This window comes from Cherax quadricarinatus, chromosome 14 (assembly GCF_038502225.1).
Source record: "Cherax quadricarinatus isolate ZL_2023a chromosome 14, ASM3850222v1, whole genome shotgun sequence".
In the NCBI taxonomy this organism is placed as follows: domain Eukaryota; kingdom Metazoa; phylum Arthropoda; class Malacostraca; order Decapoda; family Parastacidae; genus Cherax; species Cherax quadricarinatus.
This window is the reverse complement of record NC_091305.1, coordinates 1,936,656-1,944,273: the sequence shown is the minus strand read 5'-3', so window position 1 is coordinate 1,944,273 and position 7,618 is coordinate 1,936,656. Positions and strand designations below refer to the sequence as shown.

Sequence of the window (7,618 nt, the reverse complement as noted above, 5' to 3'; positions counted from 1 at the left end):
GTCGTCACTTCAATGAACTGTTTAAACAAGTACTGGTTCTACATTTAAGTAACTTTTGTTTACGTGTACCAATATTGTTTATATGTACCAACATTGAACATAGGCTGTTGACTGCGGTACCATAAACACAGTTGGGTATAAACAACACTAGTCGATAATGTATTAATCCCTAAAGAAAGGACTAAAGTAAATTTTTCGTATATGTAAACAACGAGACACACCTCACGATATACACGTAACGGTAGTCTGACGTGTTTCTGTTGATTATACTGGTACCCGCTACCACAAATATATTTGTGTGGCGTTTTGGTATTGTTAAGTCATGCCAGTGTGTGACGCTGCTTGCTCCAGGACTCATTGGAAATATTTTCCACAAGCTTATTAGAATATAAATCTTACAAAACTCTCTCTAAAAAAAATCACAACGAAGGTACCTCCAGAAGGCTTTATTTATCAACGAAGACGGCAAGGCCAGGTTGTGATTACCGGACGGAGGATCGAGCGTTGGTAAAACTATGAGAGTATAGTTTTACCAACGCTCTTATATGGGTGTGAAGCGTGGGTGATGAATGTTGCAGCGAGGAGAAGGCTGGAGGCAGTGGAGATGTCATGTCTGAGGGCAATGTGTGGTGTGAATATAATGCAGAAAATTCGTAGTTTGGAAGTTAGGAGGAGGTGCGGGATTACCAAAACTGTTGTCCAGAGGGCTGAGGAAGGGTTGTTGAGGTGGTTCGGACATGTAGAGAGAATGGAGCGAAACAGAGTGACTTCAAGAGTGTATCAGTCTGTAGTGGAAGGAAGGCGGGGTAGGGGTCGGCCTAGGAAAGGTTGGAGGGAGGGGGTAAAGGAGGTTTTGTGTGCGAGGGGCTTGGACTTCCAGCAGGCATGCGTGAGCGTGTTTGATAGGAGTGAATGGAGACAAATGGTTTTTAATACTTGACGTGCTGTTGGAGTGTGAGCAAAGTAACATTTATGAAGGGGTTCAGGGAAACCGGCAGGCCGGACTTGAGTCCTGGAGATGGGAAGTACAGTGCCTGCACGCTGAAGGAGGGGTGTTAATGTTGCAGTTTAAAAACTGTAGTGTAAAGCACCCTTCTGGCAAGACAGTGATGGAGTGAATGATGGTGAAAATTTTTCTTTTTCGGGTCACCCTGCCTTGGTGGGAATCGGCCAGTGTGATGATAATAATAATAATAATAATGTATCGGATGTGAAATTTTAGATAACCACGGATTCGGATGTGTATGAGGATGTCTTACTTATTTTGCGGATGCGGATGTAAGAAATTGTGGGGATGTTCCGTGTATTCGGATGCGGATGCATAGGCGGATATATGTTTGCAGCAAAATGCGGATGCGGACGTAGATGCGGATGTAAGAAATTGTGCGGATGTTCCGCGGATGCGGATGTGGATATCTGATACATCACTACTTTACCAATACCTAAGCTAAAAGATCCACAAGACCATACCTCCTTATAAAACACTCTTGTATTCTAGTTTTGAGAATGCTAGAGAATGACAAGCTTTCGTCTCTTCCTTTAGTGTACAGAGTGTTTATGTTCATAGAATTATATATATATATATATATATATATATATATATATATATATATATATATATATATATATATATATATATATATATATATATTTATATATATATATATATATATATATATATATATATATATATATATATATATATATATATATATATATATATATATATATATATATATATATATATATATATTCCAGTACTCATTCTCTCAAGAACTCAGTTCATAACTGAATACAGTTAAGAAGAGTATATGCGTCTCGGTATTAACGAACTGAGGATTGAGCCTGCATCTATTATGCTGAGCGACACTTGGGTTTATAACATCATATAAAAGTGACAATTGATCGTGTCAAAACTTCTAACACTTATCTTAAAATCTACTGAGTCTTGATGGGAAACTTGAAGGCAAGTGCCGTTAGCCCAATGAGTAACGCGACGGTCTGGAGTTTTATGACTGATCGTGGGTTCTGTCTCCGCCCGTGGTATGATTTGAAGCCAAGTGTTGGTCAAAAGCACTTGTTTTGTGAGCATGTGTGTAGCTGTTCAGATGTTCACATGTACTGTGTCATATGTTCACATTTACTTCTTCTGTCGTTTCCATGTTCGTATGTGCCTCTTCTGTCGTTCACATGTTCAGAATCACTGGTTAGTTTATTCCGATAAAGCCTGTCGCCTGTACGTAGATCATTAAAGCTGCAATACACCTGTGCAAGAACAACAAGAACAGGAGTAAGAATGGAGAAACACTGCAGTAGGCCTACCGGCCCATACTAGGCAAGTCTTTCTCATATATCTCAATAAAATTTAAAGTGCATGTATATTAAGAGATATCTATCGGTGTATATACACTGAGATATACCTCTGAGTGTATATACTCCGAGAACAACAACAACAACAATAATAATAATAATAATAATAATAATAATAATAATAATAATAATAATAATAATAATAATAATATTATTATTATTATTATTATTATTATTATTATTATTATTATTATTATTTTCATTCACAAAAAAGACAAATTACTATATATCAAGTTCATTCTGCTTATTCAAACTTTTTCAAAGTTATTGTCTTTACGTCTGGCCAGTTATCAGTTATTATCATTAATAATAATAATAATAATAATAATAATAATAATAATAATAATAATAATAATAATAATAGCATTTTTTTTTTGTTTATGGCCACCAGTTCAGTGGCCAATATTTTTAGAGAAGGATAATGGAATGAAATAGTCTTATATTATATATTTATATACATTTCTTAAACATTTAATTTTTGAGTCATATACTGCACAAACACACAAGGGAGTCAGACATGTCTTAAAAAATAATATCACAAAAAAGCATTAGAGGTTGATCAACGTCTAAGCAATCCAAGGCAGGATTTGCGCAGCCACCAAGTTATCCTGGGACAAACATGTCAAGTTAGCCTCTATGTCAAGTTATGCTAGGTCAGACTTTGTCAAGTTAGCCTCCATTTTTAAGTTATAGTGGGTCTAAGCATGCCAAGTTAGCTTCCATGTCAAGTTAACCTTGAGTCAAAATCATGTCAAGTTATCCTAGGTCAGACTATGTCAAGTTATCCTAGGTCAGACTATGTCAAGTTATCCTAGGTCAGACTATGTCAAGTTATCCTAGGTCAGACTATGTCAAGTTATCCTAGGTCAGACTATGTCAAGTTATCCTAGGTCAGACTATGTCAAGTTATCCTAGGTCAGACTATGTCAAGTTATCCTAGGTCAGACTATGTCAAGTTATCCTAGGTCAGACTATGTCAAGTTATCCTAGGTCAAACTATGTCAAGTTATCCTGGGTCAAATCATATCAAGTTTACCTAGGTCGAACAAACCTCGTCAAGCTAAGATAGCGAGTGATAGCAGGGATAACCTTAGGTCATCCTCAGCCAACCAGGAGTCATCATAGGTCATCCTCAGCCAACCAGGAGTCATCTTAAGACATACTCAGCCAACCAGGAGTCATCTTAAGACATCCTCAGCCAACCAGGAGTCATCTTAAGACATCCTCAGCCAACCAGGAGTCATCTTAAGACATCCTCAGCCAACCAGGAGTCATCTTAAGACATCCTCAGCCAACCTGGGTCAAATCAGATCAATTTTGACCAACCTGGGTCAAATCAGATCAATTTTGACCGACCTAAATCAACCTTGATCAATCTAGGTCACCATCCTAACTCGTTCTTCTTCCCTCCCCCATCCTGGATATCCAGCTGCAGGGATAAACAAAGATTGCAGAGAAAGGTCCTTCGTAACCAAATATTAGAGAGACAGACCTTTGGTAAATAAATAAATATAGATAACATAATATAGGAGACACAGACCCTTTACCAAACATTAGAAAGGCCCATAATAACCAGAATTGCATCTTTGATACCAAAATATTCAAGATATAGGCCTTTGAAAAAAAAATCTGACGCGATATGAACCGTTGATAAGCAAATATAGGGGACACAGGTCCTTGATAAACAGATCCTAGAATACGTTCTGTGTATTTTTCTCTACAGCAATACTAACTGGGGACACATATACATACATACCAAGTTCTAACATTGACGAGCCTAACGTAGCTGTGCACAAGGCGGCATTCTATCTAAACATCTATAAAAAAAAATAGACACCGGAACGTAATATATAATCAAATATATAGAAGAGACTTAAAAAGTAAGATTTTTTAAAGGTACAACTTAAAGCTTAAAAGGCATTGTGGTTCCTAAATTCATTTTCAGTGGTAAAATAAATGACTCAAAGGCAGGGACGTCAACCAAAGATCAGTTAAATGGTTTTTACTCTCTTTTTTCCGAAGATGTTGTTTGTTTACTGTTATTGTAGAAGCCATTTTCAGAAGGATCGAGTCTTGGCCATCTTCGTTTTTGTAAAATCACGTTCACATACACTTTGGGTCACTTTCATTCTCATTTCAGCCAGTTTCAGAAATATTCGCGGTGATTCCGATGGGTTTAAACCACTATGGGACATTTTCTAAGCCACTGACAAAAGTATTTATCTTAGATCGATTATTTTCTTAATTTCTTAAATGCAGCCCTTTTCGTCTTCAGTACGGGCCATTTTCTCACCTTAAATCTTGGGATATTTCAGTTAAGCTAATGTCTCTATTCAACTGGGAAATAAATTTTGCTCAATTTTCTGTCTCTTTTTCAGTCGTCACAACGCTCTAACTTTCTTCACTATAATATTCTTTACCAGTCACAAAATGTCCGCTCACTCTCATTTGTCTCTCATCATAAACAGCGTTTTATCCAGTGAGCTTAAATCAACATTATACTTGTACTTTGCTATTCAATACATGTATAATTTTGGCTAATTTATATTTGAGCAAGTTTCTAATTATACATCTAGTATTAGACTAATTTACATAGATATATGATTCAATTATAAATCTATGGGGTAGTAAGAAGTAAATTGTAAGAGTTTAGATATTCCTCAGTTCGTATAAATTGGTTTCTGTTTTTCTTCCACTTGAGAAAAAACACTCAGTCACATGTAAGTACTTGTCAAACACACTTATATAAACATTTAATTTCTTGCCTTACACAGATTTCAGTAACGGATTATACAATATTTATTTTTTAACAATTATTTATCTTAAGTATTATTTCATATTTTCTGGGATTTTTCACTTAATCTATTAAAATCTGCAGATTTCCCCACTCATCACAATAATTTTTTTTCTCTCTCTCTCTCATATATATATATATATATATATATATATATATATATATATATATATATATATATATATATATATTTGTATGAGTCAAGAAATCAAAATACATCATTGTAAGCATATCACAGCTGCGGATGAGACTCAAACTCATGGCAAGCACCCTGTGATGCACTATACTGTTTCATCATTCCATTACAAAACAATTAGAAAATAATGAAACATAAATGCTGCAAACTCAGAATACAATTTACACAAAGTCACTAACACCATGGCAAACATCACTCTACATCATCTAACAACACACGTAGCCCCCAACCTTTTACATCGGCATTAACACACGTCACTAATATTATCTTGACTCTCCACTCCGGGTCTTTCAACATCCCAGATAATTCCACAACAACACTATGTATCTGATAAGCAATATCTTCTGTCTTAATTAACAACATTACAATTTATTACTACGTTCTAAGAAAGAACGATAATAAACTTCAACAAATTAAAAATATAATGATTCTCTCATCACGATATATATATATATATATATATATATATATATATATATATATATATATATATATATATATATATATATATATATATATATATATATATACATATATATATATATATATATATATATATATATATATATATATATATATATATATATACATAAACATTTATATATATATATATATATATATATAGGTAAAACTGGTCAATTAGCAAGAACTCATTTAAAATTAAGTCCTTTCGAAAATTTTCTCTTATACGTTTAAAGATACATTTTTTTTTCATTTGTGTTAATGTAAAAATTAATAATTTTGTACCAAAAGAACCTTAGAAAATTACCTAACCTTATTATAACAAGCGCAATTTAATTTAGCCTAATCCAACTAAATGTATTTTAGAGAAATTTGCAGTAATTTAATAATAAACAAACACAATGAAATATATTTTCTTCGTTAGGTTGAGAATAATTTTTTCGAAATTATTGCATACATAAATTTTCGCTTGCCTTATTCGGCAAGAAGAGCGTTGCTATTTACGCCAAAATCGCAAGTTTTACCTATTCGGCACGACACACACACACACACACACACACACACATATATATATATATGTATATATATATATATATATATATATATATATATATATATGTCGTGCCGAATAGGCAGAACTTGCGATCTTGGCTTAAATAGCAACATTCATCTTGCCATATAGGACAAGTGAAAATTTGTGCATACAATAATTTCGCCAAAATCATTCTGAACCTAACGATAAAAATATATTTCACTGTGTTTGTTTAGTATTAAATTATTGTAAACAAATCTAAAATATGTATAGTTGGGTTAGGCTAAAATAAATTTTTCTTGTTATAATAAGGTTAGGTAAGTTTTCTAAGATTCTTTTGGTGCAAAGTTAAAAATTTTTACATTAACAATAATGAAAAAATATATATCTTTAAACGTATAAGAGAAAATTTTAGAAAGGACTTAATTTTAAATGAGTTCTTGCTAATTGACCAGTTTTACATATTCGGCACGACATATATATATATATATATATATATATATATATATGTCGTGCCGAATATGTAAAACTGGTCAATTAGCAAGAACTCTTTTAAAATTAAGTCCTTTCTAAAATTTTCTCTTATACGTTTAAAGATATATTTTTTTCATTAATGTTAATGTAAAAAATTTTAATTTTGCACCAAAAGAATCTTAGAAAACTTACCTAACCTTATCATAACAAGAACAATTTATTTTAGCCTAACCCAACTAAATATATTTTAGATTTGTTTACAGTAATTTAATGCTAAACAAACACAGTGAAATATATTTTATTCGTTAGGTTCAGAATGATTTTGGCGAAATTGTTGCATACACAAATTTTCACTTGTCCTATATGGCAAGATGAACGTTGCTATTTAAGCCAAGATAGCAAGTTCTGCCTATTCGGCACGACATATATATTATACATTATATATATATATATATATATATATATATATATATATATATATATATATATCTATATATATATATATATATATATATATATATGTAATGTTAATCAAAATATATTGCATTGCAGACACCAACTGAAAGCATACATAACAAACATTACGGCAATGTGTAAACAAGGGATACCTGTAAACAAAGAGGATTTTTGTTATTACAAACGAGGTATTAACTTCCAGATCATATAAAGCCAGCTAGCGTAGGAAACAGGCTGCAAATTTATACAAGCAGGATTATACTGAGTTTAAAGGAAACAAGTTATTGCGACTGTACAAAGAGAGACTCCTGGTGAATGTAGACAAGACAGAATA

General features: G+C 32.8%; 1 long non-coding RNA gene across 1 annotated transcript; it reads right to left on the bottom strand.

The window, feature by feature from the left end:
• Positions 1-2,807: 2,807 nt before the first annotated feature.
• LOC138852670 (uncharacterized) lies at positions 2,808-5,820 on the bottom strand. The gene is made up of 2 exons (XR_011391976.1): positions 3,697-5,820; positions 2,808-3,666 (listed from the first exon to the last, which is right to left on the bottom strand). It is a non-coding gene; the product is annotated as an uncharacterized lncRNA (long non-coding RNA).
• Positions 5,821-7,618: the final 1,798 nt, after the last annotated feature.